The sequence below is a fragment of the Olea europaea genome, chromosome 19 (genome assembly GCF_002742605.1).
Source record: "Olea europaea var. sylvestris chromosome 19, O_europaea_v1, whole genome shotgun sequence".
Taxonomy (NCBI): domain Eukaryota; kingdom Viridiplantae; phylum Streptophyta; class Magnoliopsida; order Lamiales; family Oleaceae; genus Olea; species Olea europaea.
The window spans coordinates 13,303,056-13,319,660 of NC_036255.1; the positions used below are offsets into that span (position 1 = coordinate 13,303,056).

The window sequence follows — 16,605 nt, forward strand, 5'->3', positions numbered from 1 at the left end:
TACGTATTAAGACAATCAAAAGTGCTTACTCGAATCCTAGGCGGATAATGATTATGTTTCAAGAATTTTCTGTTTTTTCGTTGTGTCGTTTTGATACCAACTCACATTTTCATCAATGCAAAATGTGTGAAGTGTAACAAATGTCCAATTTTATTTTTTAAAAAGCACATTTATACATGGAATTCTAGAGAGCCATAGAGTTCAATGCATCGTCCAAATAAAATCACGTTCAAGATGCATGCAAAAAAAATAAAAAATATGTATTTGTTCAGATATGTGCAAGTTGTGTGTAAATGCGAACAATATGGTTAGGGCATAGAATCAATTTTTTTTGGCCAATGTGTACTCTTGATGCTTTGCCCATAGAAGGATAATTTTCATTTAGTCTATATATTCATACTTCACCATTACAGCAGGTGCACAAAGAATTTTCTTTATAAATTTGATAGGACAAGTAATAAATCTTATCACTTGTTCTTTTGTAATTATACTCTTACAATTATGTTTCAGTCAATTCATACTTACATAATTAATCATAAATGCTAAAAATTATTGGAAGGTTTAATAAAAATTTGACAAGACAAAAGATAAATTTCATTGCTTATTATTATTATTATTATTATTATTATTATTATTATTATTATTATTATTATTTGTAATTTTACCTACGTAATATAAAGTGTTTTTGTTTGTGTGTGTGTGTGAATTTTGTTTTATTATTTATTTATTTATTTGGTTTTCTCTCTATCACTCACTGAGTGTATTAAAGAATGATAACGTTAAGCAAAAAATTCCAAAAAAATTCAATTACAAATTCAAAAGCATAGTTTTATGTAAGTTTGTTTGCTCGTTTAACCTTTGGAAAATGTAGTTGAGCTTCGAAGTTTAATTGTGTGTAAGAATATTTGAGTTGAAAAATCAAAATGCATGTAACATATAGTTAGTCGCTATTTATTGTCATAAATTATCTTCAATTTATTAACACATCGTATTTTTGACGATTGTTCTGTTCAAATATTTTGTTAGTATATTTGAAAATAGCAGTCAAATATTTATTGCATGTGTGTAATTATTATTATTTGTTATCATTTAAAAATATAATTGACAAATAATTCTTTTAACTCTATTGTAACTAACTTTTAGTCCAAATCAATAAAACACTAGTGTGTCTTGCTTTTTATATCACATATCCAATAAATATGTTAAAAGATCTTAAATCTTTTCCTATTTCTTGTATGATTTCATAAATAAATATAATTATACTTACACCTTTTTAGATTATCAACGGTTCTTACTCAAATCTTCATTGGCAATTCATGGGCAAATGCAATGTACGTTTGCTTTACTTATTATTTGATAAAACAAAGGTAATCAATGTATTTACACATCTTAATCTCTTTCTATAATCTTTTATGATTTTATACATAAATAATGTAGTTGCATTTATAAATATCTAGACAATCAATAGTGATTATTCGAATCCCCAGTGGATAATTATTGTTTATTCCAATCCTCGGAAAATCAAAATGCATGAAAGATCATCAATTATTGCTTTATATTGTACTTGTATCTTTCAAGAATTAGAACATCTTGTCCCTGATGATTCTATTCAGATGACAAATATTTTGTTAGCGCATTTAAAGTGACCTTCCAATATTTTATTTCACTCCTATATTTATTATTATTTTTGATAATATAAAAACTATGTTTGACAAATAATTCTTTAAAACTCTTCTAACACACTTTTCGTCCAAATTAGAAAAAACCCTAGGGTTTTCTTGTATGATTCCGTAAATAAATGTAATTATATTTATACCTATTTAGACTATCGAAAGCGCTCCTTGAATTTCGATGATTTGGATTTGATTATTAATTGCTTTATTCTTTGTTATTTCTTTTTGTGCATCGTGATCAAGAGTTCGAAAAGATTATTAGTTTTTGATTGCTTAATACATATAGAATAAAGGTGTTTGTACAGAGGAAAATTGCCAGGTGCTGATGCGACTGATTTTGATTGGCTGTTTTAAATCTGTTTTTCTTATACAAAGTCTAATGAAAATCTGTTACTTGGCATTTTGACAATTTCCTTGGCACTTTCGCCCGTATATGTAGCATCGTTGCTACATTTAAGAATATAAATATACATGCTTTTATAAAATTTTATAAGATTTAGAAAAAAAATGCACGAATATTATCTGTATACTCGCTCAACATATTTTTTTGCATGTATATATATACAACATAGTAATCATATAAAGAGATAGTTTTGTATGTTAGAGAAAAATGAGATGATATGGAAATATGAACATAAATTCAAACACAATAATGCAAAATTTTACGTGAAAACTCAAGATAGGAAAAAATTACGGGCGGAGGAAGAAAATAAACTAGATCAAACTAATGGATTGTTGTTACAAAATTTGATGCTTTCAATCAAAATCAAATGTTTTCTAAATGTATTAAGAGCCAACAAGTCGTGGATCTTATATACAACCATAATTATAGTGTTTTAGATTGAATGGACATCTTAGAATTCATCAAAATTGCGAAATAGGTTTGGACCGGTAACATCGACGTAGTACGTGCCAGACTCCCTGTTTTGAGCGCTTGAGCAAGAGATGGGCACACAAGCGTAAATACATGATTTTTTTCCTTGGTCCATCTTTGAACTTTTTCAAGGCCTCTTCAACCAAATCACCAATACTCAATGAATTCAGATCACACTTCAACAGTGTACGTGCTAGAGTGTGCAAAAAAATAAAAAATATATATATTAAAATCTTATTTACAAGCAAGACACGTGTAAGGGAAAACAGTATGGTTAGGATCTAATTTAAATTATTCGTTCAACGTCTACCATTGATGCTTTGTTCATGGAAGGATAATTTTCATGTATCACTTACTTTTTGATGTATGCACAACACAGTTTCTATCACATTTTAATTGTATAAATTATCCACAACTTTGGCTTATTATCACATTTATATTCTTAGATTTTATTTTGTCATATTCTTATTTCTACTTTTGATTAAAGAATACATTTTTACTTGACCATGATTTCTGTTAAAAAAATATATGTTAATAGAAAATAAAAAAATTTGCTTATCAAATTTTTAATAAAAATAATTAATAGAAAATTGCAAATAAATATTGATGAAAATCATTATTAGAGAAAGGTCAAAGTCGTGATGAAAAAAGTTAATAAAATAAATAAAATAAAATAATGCTATTTGTATAATATAATTATATAATGATTTTCAAAAAGATGGAGTATAAAGAAGAGGGTGAGAAAGTTTGATTTTTTTTTTTAATTTAATCATGAAAAATTTGATCTAATCATATCTTGGCACATGTGTATATATATTATTATATACATAAAGATCAAGTTCCTATAATGAAATTATGGCAACACAGTTTCTATCACATTTTAATTGTATAAATTATCCACAACTTTGGCTTATTATCACATTTATATTCTTAGATTTTATTTCGTCACATTCTTATTTCTACTCTTGATTAAAGAATACATTTTTACCTGACCATGATTTCTGTCAAAAAAAAATATGTTAATAGAAAATAAAAAATTTTGCTTATCATATTTTTAATAAAAATAATTAATAGAAAATTGTAAATAAATGTTGATGAAAATCATTATTAAGGACAATATTGGTTAATTAGAGAAAGGTTAAAGTCGTGATGAAAAAAGTTAATAAAACAAATAAAATAAAATAATGCTATTTGTACATAATATAATTATATGGGAAAATTGCAGTAGAAACTCCAAACCTTTAAAACACTTGCAGAATTTTCCCAAACTTTTGATTTGTGGCAGCCGTCACCTCTAATCTATACATACGTTGCAGTGAAGGCCTTTTTGGACTGAAATCGTCCAAACGCCCGTCAGTTGACCGCTCAAATAAAAAATTGACCACTTTTAACCAAAATAGAGGAGGGTAAAATCATCCAAACACTTAAAAGACCTATTCATCTTCCTTTTTATATCCACCTAAGTCAGTTGCTACACCAACTCCTTCACCATCTGCCGTCGTCAATCCACCAACCTCAGCTCGTACAAGTTCATCACCTTCTGAATCTCCATTGACTTCTCCACCTACTTCTCCCACTTCTCCTGTTGGTGCACCTACCGGATCTACCGCTAATCCTCCATCAATTGTCGCCGGACCCGATGGCATAGCCCCTAACTCATCACCCAACGCCGCTACTTTGAACAAAGTACCAATTACTAGATCTGCTGCTAAAATGTTGTTCTTTATTGCTATTTTGCTGTAGATCTACTTATCTAGTTCGAAAGTTTTACTTTTCTAGTGTAAATGAACATTAGGGTTTCATTAATTTTCCTGTTATTGTTTAATTATTTATTTTTATCTTTTGTGTACTCTATTGTTTAATGATTCTTTGTTATTTAAGCATTACTTTTGTTTAAATAAATCCGTTGGCTTTTTAATTTTAATTACATTGTAGAGTTGTTTTATATTTTTCATGCTTAAAATTAATTTCTTTATATTACTGGAAAAATGAAATCATATTTCCACTAATGTTTTGGATGATTTTAAGTGTTTGGACGATTTTACCCTTCTCTATTTTGGTTAAAAGTGATCAATTTTTTATTTGGGCGGTCAACTGACGGGCGTTTGGACGGTTTCCGTCCAAAAGGGCCTTCACTGCAACGTATGTAAATGTTAGGGGTGACAATTACCACAAATCAAAGGTTTGGAGAAAGTCTACAAGTGTTTTAAAGATTTGGGGCTTTTGCTGCAATTTTCCCTAATTATATAATGATTTTCAAAAAGATGGAGTATAAAGAAGAGGGTGAGAGAGAGTTTTTTTTTTTTTTTTAAATTTAATCGTGAAAAATTTGATCTAATCATATCTCGGCTCAAACATCACACTTTCACATCAACAATCGGATGATTGCCACGTCACATTATCGACAACATTACGTGTAATAATTGTGTATACGTAGACTTTTCCCAAACGATTCTCCTATGGTGCTTGTGTTTTGTGTTCTTGCATTTCTTTCAATGACTGAGGGTTTAGAGGGTGGAAAAATTAGAAACTAAATTAATAAATTCTACAAAATTTCTATTACAGATTCAAAGGCGTTGTTTATGTAAGTTCTTTCTCTGTCTTTTAGATTGTGGTAAAAGCCCAGTGTTTTTTGATTTAATATTCATGGATCACTGCCGAAACTTGAAGATTAACTTTGTTTAAGAAGATTCAGGTAGAAAAATTGAAATGCATGTCGTTTTTCAACACTTTTCTTTTTGGGTTTTAGTTCTTCTACGAGGTTTTCTGGAAAGAAACATTGGAAAAATCGTGATGCTTTTGATCTCGTTTTGTGTACGGAAGCATGAAAAAGAAGAGTTTGAAGTTATGGGGCATTTCTTAAATGATTTTCGACGCGAATCGTTTCCTGTAAAATTGTGGTTTTGGTTTTGGGCCGCCAGGGCACTCAAACGCCACACGCACAGATGTGAAAGGCCAAATTTTTATTGAGTAACGCTATTCATCACCACATTTCACGGGGGTGCCTTTATTTTTGGCACAGAAAGGGACACCGTGCGGCAATAGTTTGCTCCGCTAGACTACCTTTCGCGTTTTCTCGATCGCGTCAAGACGAAAGAAATTTGATTACAATTTTGTAGAAAGTTTACAACAAAGAATTTGAATACATTAAACGTAAATTAAATATTGATTGATGAAAACTAAACGTTACAATTGACGAAAGCAGAAAATTACAATTGCTGGTGCAAGGGGCGGACACCAGTGAGCTTAAAAGATTTTTGAATGACTAATACCCCTTATAATAGCATTCGAAAGAAAAAACTAAGTGATAGGAGTAGACGTTTAAAAGGCAAGAAATCATAATAAACGTTTACTAATATTAGAGTTATTTTCCAACTGAATTAACTGTTACAATGAAAAGAAAATTACAACTCAAACTTGAACTAATATTTACAATGTACAGTCGAAGTTGGGCAAACTGTGGCTGCGATAGTGTCAAGGGGCTAAGTAAAGCTGTGGTCCTTAACATTCTTCCCCATAAGTTTTGGCGACGTTCTTGGTGTCATCAATGCATAATATACTTCAATTAATGGTTTGAAAGCTCCAAGATCATTTTCTTTCCCAAGTATTCTCTTCGCTGCTGCATCCAATTCATTTGACCAAGTACTCTTGATGATCTTTTCTAAAAGCTCGAGTGATTCGATGGTCAAGAATAGTTTCAGCAACTTTCTTTCCAGCTCTCTTCAATTCAAAAATAGGTCACTTTGGCTTATTTCTAGATCCGTCCTCCTTATTTGCAAAGTATGGCTTCAGCACACTAACATGAAGGACCTTGTGGATTTTACACCATGAAGGGAGTTCAACTCTGTATGGACTCTTCCTATCCTTTTCACAATGGGTAATGCTCCAATGTATTTTGACGCCAATCTTGAGTCCTTCCCTCTTGTTGGTTTGTAAACATTCTGTCGAAAAACTTAACCATTACCAGATCCCCAACATTGAATTCAATGAAACAGCGTTTTAGATCTACAGACTTTTTATACCCTTTTTGAGCTTTCTTAAGATAACTCCGAGCAATTTCAATATTTCGTTTCCACTCTTGAGAAAAGTTCTTCGCTTGAGGACACTTGGTACTTCGTTTGATATCCACTTTATGAGGGAGTAGCGGTTGCTGGCTAGTAACAATCTCAAAAGGACTCTTATTGGTGGAAGAGCTCTTTTGGACATTGAAGCAAATCTGAGCCGCATCCAAAAGTTTTACCCAGTTTTTTTGCAAAGTAGAGATAAAGTGCCAAAAATATTCTTCTAGCATAAAATTGAAGCGCTCCGTCTGTCCGTCAAATTGTGGGTGAAAACTAGAATTCATACTCAAAGTTGAACCAAAAAGTTTGAACAACTTAGTCCAAAAATGCCAGTGAAACGAGGATCTCGATCACTGACGAGTCCTTAGGAAGTCCCCAGTATTTGACAATATATTTGAAGAAGAGTTGAGCTATCTCTTCCATGGATACATACTTAGGTGCTGCAATGAAAGTTGCGTATTTTTGATAGACGGTCCACCACGACAATGATAGTACCAAAATCTTCAACTTTCGGCAACCTAATAATGTAGTCCATCGATACACTTTCGAATGGCCAGGTTGGGACGGAAAGGGCTCCAACAAGCTCGCTTTTTTCTGATGATCTGCCTTATCTTGCTGACAAATAAGACGGATTTTTACATAGGTTGTAATGTCGTCCCGTACTTGAGGCCAGTAGTATACACGTTGCAGTAGTGCACAAGTGCATTCCTCTTCGGGATGCCCTGCCCAAATCGTTTCGTGGCATTCCGTAATTAGTGATTTCCTCAAATCTCTGCCCTTAGGAACATATAGGCTATCTCCCTTTGTCTTCACTAGTTCCCCATCGAGCCAAAATTGTCGAGTTGTACCCTGCTTGATGAGGTCGACCAAATATTGAGTAGCCGGATCCTTCTCCGTAAGTGCCCGAATTTGGTCTCTTGTATTCATGGTGACGATGCTCTCTAAAAGAGCAGCCACGGAGCAAATGGCAGCCAAATCGGCCTGTTGACTAAGAGCATCAGCAACATGAATACTAGATTCGGGATGATACTCTAGCATAAAATTGAACTCTGAAAGAAATTTCTGCCAACGAGCCTGCTTGCTTGATAGTTTTGGTTGGGACATGAAGTAACTAACCACAGTGTTATCTGTCTTCACAATAAATGGAGACTCAAGCAAATAGTGACACCATCCTCTGAGATAATGGACTACTGCCAACAATTCATTTTCATGCGCCGAATAACGACGTTCTGTTTGGTTTAACTTCCGGCTCTCATATGCTACCGGATGTCCTTCTTGCATAAGGACTCCACCAAGTGCAAAATCTGAAGCATCTGTATAAATTTCAAATGGTTTAATCATATCTGGTAAGGCTAAAATCGGGTTCGTCCACATGGATTTCTTCAACCTTTCAAAAGCAGTTTGGCATTGGGACGACCTATCCCAATCCTTATCCTTCTTTGTCTTTTCGGTAAGTGGCAATGCAATTTCTAAGTAGCCATTCACAAATCTTTGATAGTAATTGCATAACCCAAGAAATGAACGTACATCACGTAAGATTTTTGGTGGTTGCTAATCTTTGATGGTTGTAAACTTCTTCGAATCCATCCGAATTTTACCTTGTTCAATGATGTGACCCAAGAAACTGATAGATATCTGAGCAAATGAGCATTTAGACGGTTTGGCATAGAGTTCATTTTCCCGTAGCCGATTAAAAACTTTCCTCACATGTTGGACATGTTCCTCCAATGTCTCGCTGTAGATTACTATGTCGTTTAAGTACACCACGACAAAATCATCTAAGAACCCGTAAAGTACCTGATTCATCATAGTACAAAACGTTGATGGAGCATTTGTCAAATCAAAAGGCATCACTTCAAATTCAAAGGCTTCATATCTGGTTTCCATCGTAGTCTTTGCTTCATCTCCCTCCTTGATCCGAACTTGCCAGTATCTGGACCTAAGATCAATTTTTGTTTAATACTTCGCCTGACTTAGTTGATCGAAGCAATCTGCAACTAGTGGGATAAGATAGCTATTCTTTATAGTGATCTTCTTCAAGGCTCAATAGTCACAGAAAATTCTAAGAGAATTATCGGCCTTTTTTTTAAACAACACAGGAGCTCCATATGGTGACTTTGCAGACACAATGATTCCATTCTCCAACATTTCTCCCAATTGCTTCCTAAGCTCTTCAAGCTCAGGCTGAGACATACGGTATGGTGCCCTGGTGGGAGGTTTAGCACCAGGAATAAGTTTAATTTCATGATCAATCATCCTTCTTGGTGGTAATTTCTTTGGTAATTTGTCCGGCATGATGTTTTCAAATTCTTGTATAAGCCTTTTAACGAATTTTGGAATAGGACCAGTCGCCTCTTCGATCTCCTCTAATCGAAGAGTGCACAAAAAAGAAGATTCATTTCTCTTGAAACCCTTACTAAGTTGCATAGCTGAGATACTCTTCTCGCTCATCCTCCCAACTTGTATAGGGATGACACACGACTTATTACCCATCATTATTAAAGAATCGAAATATGGTAACACTGATGTCTTAGTATCCCGAAGAAATTCCAATCCTAAAATAAGCTTGAAATCATCCATCTGAACTACAGATAAATTTGTCCTTCCCTCGAATGGACCTGCTTTGATCAACACTGATTTCGTCACTCTAGCTATTGGTTGAGCAACGGAGTTGATTGCTTTGACTTTCCCACTACCCTTTTCCATAACAAGTCTGAGTCGCTCTACTTCGGTACATGCAAGGTAGTTTTAGGTAGTACCAGTATTCACCACAGCCCTGATTGGCTTTCCATTGATCTTCACATCAATGTACATTAAGCCTTTGGCCCTACAAATTCGAGCATTCACTTCTTCCATCCTTGCCTCTTTCAAGGGGACCTCATCCTTTTCAGCAACCCGATGTGAGAATGTGTTGCACCGATGTGAAAATGCCCCAACTGCGTCCTCATCCTCTTCGAAGTCCGTCTCACCATGACAACTAGCCTGTGGGGCCTCTTGCTTTGAACTTGACCCGCCACATGCTAGTTGACAATATGCATTCACCATCTATTCCTGAGGACACTCCGACACCTGATGAGGTCATTCACATAAAAAGCACATCAATTTGAGAGTGGCATCAGTTCGGCCCTCCGTTGCCTTTCCTTTGTTCTAGTTGTTACTGTTGCTGCCGTTATAATTTCCTTGACGGCTATTATGATAATTTTCCTAAAAGTCACGGGTGCTTTGATAGGCTCCTCCCTTATTCTGAGAGTAACGCTCTCCCCCATTTGGGTTTGAGCTGGGTCTGTAAGATCTGTTACCACCTCCATTTGCTTGATTACTCCCCGAAGGTCGGTCTTTTCTGGATTCCGTTTGGTAGTTGGTCAAACATTCGACGACTCTCATGGTCGTGCTCAAATCAGTAACCTTCCGTCTCTGAAGTTTCATGGGTGTCCATGGTTTCAACCCTTCCATAAAGGTGAAGAACTTATCCTTTTTCGACATATCTCGAATATTTAGCATATGCTCTGAAAAGACTTTCACATTCTCTCTGATAGAGTCTATATGTTTCAGGTCTCGAAGTGCCCGTCGAGCCTGATACTCGACATTTTCTGGGGAAAACTACGATCTGATCGCTTCCTTGAAGAGATCCCAAGAATTTATTCGGACCCTATTGACCTGAATGTCAGCATATTTGGTTCGCCACCATAGTTTTGCATCTCCATCCAGATACATGGTAGTTGTGGTTACCTTTCTAGCTTCGTCTTCGATCGAAGCTGCGAGAAAGTATTGTTCCATGTTAAACAAGAAGTTTTCGACTTCTTTTGCATCACGTGCCCCTCCGTAGGTACACAGTTCACGAATTCAGAGTCTTGGAGTATACTTAGGTACGGAAGCTTGCCCATTGCCCACCGCACGTTGGAGAACTCGTAATTAAGCTCTCAACGCTTCCATTTCATCCTGCAGATCAAGAATGATTGCAACAACTTCAGTCATTGCGGCGTAAGCCCTTTGGCTTTCATCTAATTGGATGTATAATCCACGAATCTCGAATTCTGCCATCTCGACTTTTTTCTCGAGACCGTCCACGGCATAGCACAACCTAGTAGTCGTCTCATCAAGCGCATCCACGCACTGTTTAGTAGTACTCTTCTTTTGAGGCTCTTCCACCTCAGTGGTGTGGGATGTATAGCTTTCTTATAGAGGGTTGTGAGCCGCAGCTCTGATACCAACTTTCACGGGATGCCTTTCTTCTTGACATAGAAAGGGACATCGTGCGGCAGTAGTCTGTCCGCTAGACTACCTTCCACCTTTTCTCAATCGCGTCGGGACGAAAGAAAATTTGATTACAATTTTGTAGAAAGCTTACAACAGAAAATTTGAATACATTGAAAGAAAATTGAATACTGATTGATGCAAACTGAACGTTAAAATTGACGAAAGTAGAAAATTACAATTGCTGCTGCATGGGGCGGACACTAGTGAGTTTTAAAGATTTTTGAATGACTAATAATCCCTATAATAACATTCGGAAGAAAAACCTAAGTGGTAGGAGTAGACGTTTAAAAGACAAGGAATCATAATAAACGTTTACTAATATCAGAACTATTTTACAACTAAAATAACTGTTACGATGGAAAGAAAATTACAATTCAAATTTGAACTAATATTTACAATGTGCGGTCGAAGTTGGGCAAACTGCGACTACGATAGTGTCAAGGGACTATGTAAAGTTGCGGTCCTTAACACCGGTAATTACATGTCATTAAATAATAAATTCATATAAATGAAAAGTCAAATGATTTATTTATGAACCAATAAAGTGCAGGCACATTCATTAAGCCCATTTGCATGTGGATGGTTCTGGCAAAGTCTATGGCTTTGGGTTTCAATTATCAGTCCTTCAGTTAAATGTTGAAAGAAATAAAGCCTAAAATTCTAACAAAAATTGACTTGGAAGGGAAAAATTCCCAGAACTCTTTTTTCTTCCTTCCATATGCAAATGCCTTTGGAATAAATTATGTGCGGAAAGAGGAGTTTCTTCGTAGAACTCTTTGTAGAGTGATTTAAATGAATAATTGGTGTAAAAGAGTTATGGTGGAATTACTATCAAATTCTTTTAGTGGCTCTTAAGAAACAAAAATTGGTTTGATGAATGAACTCTTCCTTGCAATCCTATTCGCTCGTAGAAATAGAAAAGAGAGAGGCTCGGGTTAAATGAAATCGTGAGTTTTTCACTGATCAATTGTTATTTGTTTTATTTTGTTTGGCAGTCTCCAGATCTGATGGGTGCTTTGGATGCCATGGAAGAGTTTGGACCTAGCAGCCTTAATGAAAAGTTTGCAAACGGTACCTCGAAAATGGATATCGATGATGATGATATATATTTTAATGATTCTGATTCCGATGACGAGGTTAAAAACTGTGTGCGAGAGTTAGGTAAAGAGTTCCTAAAAGGTTTCTGTAGAAAGACTTCAACAGCATTTTTTGAGCAATATGGCCTAATTAGTCACCAAATCAACTCATGTAATGATTTCATTTAACATGGTATTCAACAAATGTTCGACTCTATTGGTGAGATTGTTGTTGAGCCCGAGTATGATCCGTAAAAAAGGGGAGATGGTGATTGGAGGTATGCATCTCTGAAGTTTGGGTAGGTCACACTTGAGCAGCTGACATTTTGGACAGGCGAGACGTTTTCAGTTGAAGGTGGTAAAGAGTTTTTGGAAATGTATCCTCGGCATGCCCATCTACAGAATATGACCTATTTGTCTAGGATAAAAGTTGAAACTCATCTTTAGATTTGTAGATGTATCTGGCCCCAACTGCTCTCATCATTCTCTTCTGTTGTATTGAAGATGTGCATTATCTGAATTCAAATACTTCATTTGTGGTATACTACTTCTCTTTTTTTGTTTTTATGGCAATTTGTTGATAACAAGTATTCAATTGTCAAGAATTCTGGTCCAAGTAACATTACTAGGCATGGAATTTGAAGTATCTTTTTTTTTTTTTAGCTTATATGATTTTGTTTATAAGTATTCACTTACAGCTTGCCTTGACATGTTGAATGGCATGCTTATAAGTTTATTATATGTTACTTAATTGTCTAGACAATTGAATTTACAATAATTTTCTTATATTATGCGTATGGAAGGATAGCTCATGATCCTTTGGGAAATCAATGCTTCACAATTCTGCTATTTATCTTCATTTTTCTGGTTATTGACATCACTATGGATGTTAAATACTGTTGGAACATTACAGATTTGCCTATTTGTATTCTTCTAATAGCATGTTCTCCACTTTTCCAGTTGCCATTTGTCAATTTGTATGCTCCAATTATGAGTTGAATGGGGCTAGAATGAATGTTCAAAAGAGTTGTTATCAGTGTTGTACCAATTGCTATCTATTGATGGTTTCTAACAAACTTTAGTGGGTTCATTTAGTCAGTATGTACGATAAACAGCATCCTCACAGTGAATGTGCTACCTTCCCTTTTCTAGTTTTAACCTTCCGTTTTTAATTTGTTTGCTTCTTTCTTTGAACTTTTCAGGTGTATAGTAAAAATGTTGCAAGAATTGAAAAGTTCAAAACTGGATTTGAACAATTTGTTGAGAATAAAGTACTAAACAATTATCACAGTGATATCATATTTGGGCGACTCCCGGTCATGGTGAAGTCCGACTTATGTTGGCTGAAAAGGGTTGAGAAAGGGGATTGTGAATTCGATCGTGGAGGTTATTTTATAATCAAGGGCGCTGAGAAGGTGAGATTGCTGTACTATTTGTCCAGAAAAAATATTTATGGTTGTGATTTTAAAGGTGTCATTATCATTGAGTGACACACAATCTCTCTTTTATATTTGATTTTCTTCTGAATGTACAATAACATATGATTTAAACTATGGTTCCTATGTTTGCTAATGATATATGTGCAAGCTAGTTATCCTTAATTATTCAATGGATGAGAGTTTTCAAATTTTAAATTGGGATCAAGTCCAGACTATCGTGGAAGTTTCATTATTAAAGAAAGAAGGAATGGAATACTTTAAGGGAATGGTATTCATAATATTACCAATCATGTGATACACTACTATGTGATTGGTGCACATGCTTTGTTCACTTAAATATCTGGAGGTCTTTGCGTACCACTGTAATGTTTTATATAATTTAAAGAAATTCGATGGTTAATTCTTTGGCTAAGCTGATATATCAAGGTAATCTAACATATGATGGACATTAATGATTCATCCAATAAGCCTATTTTCATTTCAATCCAAGTTCATAACCAAATAGAAAGGGTTCTTCGTTTTCCACTTATAATGGGTCTTTTTAGAAAATGAGCATTGAAAAATTGATTAAACCTTTATTGCAAACCTTCATTGCTCAGGAGCAAACATGCCTGAAAAGATTGTGGTTGTCCAGTGAATCCTCTGTGGACCATTGCATATTGAACCGTTTCAAAATGTAAAAGAGTTTATATGAAAATAGTTCCAAAAGTGGAGCAGTTCATGGGAGGAGAAAAGTTTATGACGGTGTACTTCGCGGTGACAGAAATTCCTATTTCGATTATGTTCTTTTCCCTGGGCTCTCAAAATAACCGAGAGGTAGTAAATTTGATTTGTTGTGCTATCACAAACGTACTGCTTGCATCAATACATGATGCTGATAAACAGTGTGAGGGGTTTCGCAAGAGTGACAAGGCAACTCTTCATATTGAGAAACTCATAAAAAGTTGCCAATTCCCACTTAAAGAATCAATCGAAGAATGCATCAGCAATACCTGTTCCGCAATCTTAAAAGCTTTCAGCAGAAGGCTCGTTTTCTAGCCTATACGGTGAAATGTCTCTTGGAAGGCTATACTGGCAGCAGAAAAGCTAATAGTAGGATGATTTCAGGAGTAAGAGGTTGGAGTTATCTGGTGAATTGCTTGAGAAAGAGCTGAGAGTTCACATTAAACATGCTGAGAGGCGCATGGTGAGGGCTATGCAAAGAGATCTTTACAGAGATCAGGATGTGCAATCAATTGAACACTACATGGATGCGTCAATCATAACTAATGGTCTGTCTAGAGCGTTTTCAACTGAAGCATGGTCTCATCCTTTCAAGAGAATGGAGAGGATCTCTGGCGTGGTGGTAACACTGAGACAAACAAATCCACTGCAAACAACAACAAAAATGAGGAAAACTCGCCATCAGGTTTCATACACTGGAAGGGTTGGGGATGCTAGATACCAGTAAGTGATTGGAACTTTTTTCAGTTGATAGGTGTTTATCCTTTCAATTTTTATCTTAAAGTATGTCCTTAGTTCTTCCGAAAGATGAATTATTTAACTCCTATCTATAAATAATTGTATAATACCGATTTTGGAGTTCGTATTATATTTTGTTCAGCTGTAGGTATGCATCTGTTCTGGGAACAAAACTTTTGAAGGATGTAGCGTTGAATTTTCCAAATGTATGTTGTTATATTTTATTTCTTTTATGTGATTGACATACTGAAAAGAATTATGTTGAATTATAAACTCCTTTAAGATATTCCTCACCAATCTCCTTTATGTGTATCTCTTTTATGAGTTTATCTATTAAGGAACTGGGCAAGTTTATCTATTGATTTAATTCTAAAATTCTATTGGGTGATGTACCTTTTCATAAATGCAGCTCATCTATAATGCAATGGTGTATTTGTAACTGCCACTGGCACATTTTGTAAAGAACTTCAATTGCTTATTTATCCACATATTTTGTCCTTCAAGGTCAGTTAAATGTCCTAATCCCTTGCTGAATGAGTTAGTCTGAAACTGCACCGAGGCAACCTATATATGTCAGATCATGACTGATGAATGCATGTTGTGTTTTGGATTCTAGTGTTGTTAGAATCTAATAATTTTTTGCCTTGACGATACAGGCATCCTTCTCACTGGGGTAAGATTTGCTTTCTCAATACGTCAGATGGAGAAAATTGTGGATTGGTTAAGAACCTGTCAAGTTTGGATCTTGTCAGTACTTGCATACTGGAACAGGACCGTATTGTTGATAAATTGTACGAGTGTAGGTTGGAAACATTGTTGGATGATACTTCCACTGCTCTCAATGAAAAGGACAAAATTTTTGTGGATGGAGATTGGGTTGGATTATGTACAGATTCTACATCATTTGTTGCAAAACTTAGACACAAACGCCGCAAAATGGAAGTGCCACATCAGGTTATCTTGCACCCATTTAATATTTATAGTAGCTCTTGAGATGAGGTGTGATCAACCTTCAAAGTAAAGGGATGTGATAAAAAGTTAGTAAATTACATTATTAGCAAGAACCACAAAATAGAAATATTTCATACTCATTGGCAATATCAAATGCGATTGCAATTTTTTTTCCAGGAATTTCTTCCCTTAATTCGGTATACATGGAAGACCATTTGTATCATGCATGACTTTATCATGGTATTGTTATGAAATATTTATTTCTTTAAAAAATTTCATGTAATTTGATGGTTGACATATGCATACTATACCATCGGCTATTGTACAACTCGAAGTTGTTTCTGTTGTAGTCACTCACATCTTAGTATAAATTAGACATTCTACTTTGTAGTCTGAAGCTTCCAAATAAAAAAGGGTTTTGTATCTTGCTAATGTTCTAAACTTTATTAGCACTCATTTGGGGTTCTATGTGGTTGAGTTGTGACTATTCATTGTTTCACAACTTGTGACGATTTTCCCTTAAAAAACCAATCTGTATGTGCGTGTGTGAGCACATACTTGTTTACAATCTAATGCATGTACCCATTTTGATGTAGGTGTGTTTATCTGTTATTGCATTACATCCTAGTGGTGGTCTGAAATTCTATTTCTTGATTTCCATGTAGATTGAGATCAAAAGAGACCAGCATCATGGAGAAGTGCGTATCTTTACTGATGCTGGAAGGATACTCCGTCCTCTTCTAGTTGTCTGGAATCTAAAGAAGATTAGAGATTTAAAAGGGGAAATTTTTCATTTCAATCACTTTTAGATGA

General features: G+C 34.9%; 1 pseudogene; it reads left to right on the forward strand.

Moving 5' to 3' along the window:
- Positions 1-11,448: 11,448 nt before the first annotated feature.
- LOC111368380 lies at positions 11,449-16,603 on the forward strand (annotated as a pseudogene).
- Positions 16,604-16,605: the final 2 nt, after the last annotated feature.